Source organism: Scylla paramamosain, chromosome 1 (genome assembly GCF_035594125.1).
Source record: "Scylla paramamosain isolate STU-SP2022 chromosome 1, ASM3559412v1, whole genome shotgun sequence".
NCBI lineage: Eukaryota > Metazoa > Arthropoda > Malacostraca > Decapoda > Portunidae > Scylla > Scylla paramamosain.
Genome location: NC_087151.1, coordinates 10,162,501 through 10,165,038, shown reverse-complemented (window position 1 = coordinate 10,165,038; position 2,538 = coordinate 10,162,501). Strand labels below are relative to the sequence as shown.

Genomic DNA, 2,538 nt, shown 5'->3' with positions numbered 1-2,538 from the left:
TCGAACTAGTTTATATTTTTGTTATTGTTAAATTGATACATATATTTTTCATTGTTGAGTCATGTCATAACAATATAGAAATCATATGTTACTGGCTAGCGTTAAGAAAGAGCGCTCCTTCTCAAGCCATGGCGCCTACTGATACTCTCATTGCAACACCTTAACCATAACGAGAGAAGGAAACAAACTTAACATACCTGCCTGGCGGGAAGGGAACGTACAAGGTGTCTTCCGTAACAGTGGAAAAAAAAAAAAAAAAAAAAAACGACCTGGACTAAGTATCGGCTACCAGTTGTCTTCCGCGGTGACGTCCTCGGCGGGCGGGTGTGGCTTGGCAGCGATCAGCACTTGTCTTGTCCACCGTGACTCTCGTACCGCAAAAAGGACGCTCAGTTGTCCCTCTATCCTCACTTCCAGGTTGGCTTCAACAGCTGAAAAGGAGGAAAGGAGTGAATACGCCTCCGGTCGGTAAGTATTGCGGGACAAAGGCCTGTGTCATGATCCTGTAGAAGCCATAAAATAGGAAAACAATAAGAAAAATAGAACTATGTAGTAGGATAAAAGAAGATAGAGAATGCGAATACGAAAAGCAACAACAAGGATATATATATATATATATATATATATATATATATATATATATATATATATATATATATATATATATATATATATATATATATATATATATATATATATATATATATATATATATATATATATATATATATATATATATATATATATACAAAGCATTATCAAACTGAAGCAAAGCAGAATCACCCATACTTTGTTTAGCAGAAAGTTACCAAGTGTTATTACTATGGCTGTCATCCTTAAAATTTGAGAAAGGATCGAAAAATAAGATAAACAGTACACGCACACTCGTTTACACTATCTTATGACGCCTTGCCTCATAAAATGCCAACGCTGTCATGGAATTGGGCAGGTGTCAAGGATCAGGGCCGCAGAATATAACACCACGGATGAAAAATGTGGCTTCAGTTGTGTGAGGAAAACGATCTGCGCATCCAAAAGTATGATCCAAGGCCTGGTGGGCGCGGCGGGCGGCGGGCGGCGGGAGGGCGGTCATGAGTGAGGTGAGCGGGAGAACACGGGGGTAGGGGGGCGGCTGGATGGTCAACTTTCACTGTTGACCTCACACGGACGTTGTAACAGAACAACTTGGTCAGAGCTGACTGCGCATCCTCCTCCATTGCCTCCACTCGACCCCTGTCTCCCCCTCCTTTCCTCTCCCCCACCAGTTTTCATTCCCAGCTCATTGTTGTCCTCATTCATCTGACTTTATTATACAGATATGCACTGGTCACCATGCTGTCCTTTGTTTGCCTGTAACTGTATCTTCCTTCTCAAAGTCTGTCTATCTCTCTGTTTCTATGTCTGTCTATCTGTTTGTTAGTCCGTGCGTCCGTCTGTGACAACCATTTGTGTGTGTGTGTGTGTGTGTGCCTTTCTATCTGTGTGTACGTCTGTCCATCCGTTTGTGATACTTTTTTGTATACCTGTCCCCATCGATTCTCTCTCTCTCTCTCTCTCTCTCTCTCTCTCTCTCTCTCTCTCTCTCTGGATGGTTGTCAACTCGTTCACGTCATTCCAATTATTATCAAGAATGGCACTAGAAAACGGCCGGCAGTTAGCGGTTGATTACCTTGAATGGTGTGGTCAGGTGAGTCCTCCCCCAGCCATATTAAGAGGAGAGGCAGTTAATCACCGCAGCGATGAGCAATGGTTAGTTGGAGGCTCATAAGAACACTGCAGTCAGGAGCAGTTTCGAAATGTCATTATTTTGAGACAACATCATCTGAGGTACTTCTGATGTCCCTGGGTAGGGAAGCAATAATATATAAGTAAATAGATAATCAACAACAACAACAACAAAAACAAAAACAAAAAAAACAACAATAATGATAATGGCAATAAAAAGTAATTAAAAAAATAATGATAATAATTAGATGAAGAACAAGAACAACAACAAGAACAACAACAAGAACAACAAGAACCAGAACAACAACAACAACAACAACAACAACAACAACAACAACAACAACAAGATGGTGATGATTATGGTGAAGAAGAAACTAACACCAATACTCTAAACGATTCCATGAGGTGAGTCACTGCAAACATAGAAGCGAAAGGAACTCCGCATCGCACATAACTTGTCTGCTTGAATAAGGTGAATCAAGAGAGAGATATTTCTCCTTCACGCGCATCACATACTAATAAACACAGTCATGGTCAATAGTCAAGTAAAACACCGTGTTCACTTCCACTGTGTTTTGTGTTCTTCCTCATCCTCAGATCTCCCGTTCTGCTGACGATGTCCTTGCAGAACTTAACAGCTGATTTATTTTTAAGAAGAAGACTTGACTGACACTGAAATTAAGGATCTTATTCTGAAACGCTCTCCTCTCTCACCACGACTGTTTTCAAAGGCCATATAGATGATCAGCCGGGTTTTCAAAAGTATTTCTCCTGTTGATAATGTAAAAAGTTTGTTAATCTGTCATTAGAATC

At 40.3% G+C, this 2,538-nt stretch overlaps 1 long non-coding RNA gene across 1 annotated transcript in view; it reads right to left on the bottom strand.

The window, feature by feature from the left end:
* Positions 1-206: 206 nt before the first annotated feature.
* Positions 207-2,538, bottom strand: part of LOC135092863 (uncharacterized) — a 4,314-nt gene continuing 1,982 nt past the window's right edge. Inside the window, exons 2-3 of the long non-coding RNA XR_010263187.1 lie at positions 1,670-1,842; positions 207-431 (exon numbers count right to left, since the gene is read on the bottom strand). This is a non-coding gene — a long non-coding RNA (uncharacterized LOC135092863). The remainder of the gene's footprint in view (positions 432-1,669; positions 1,843-2,538) is intronic.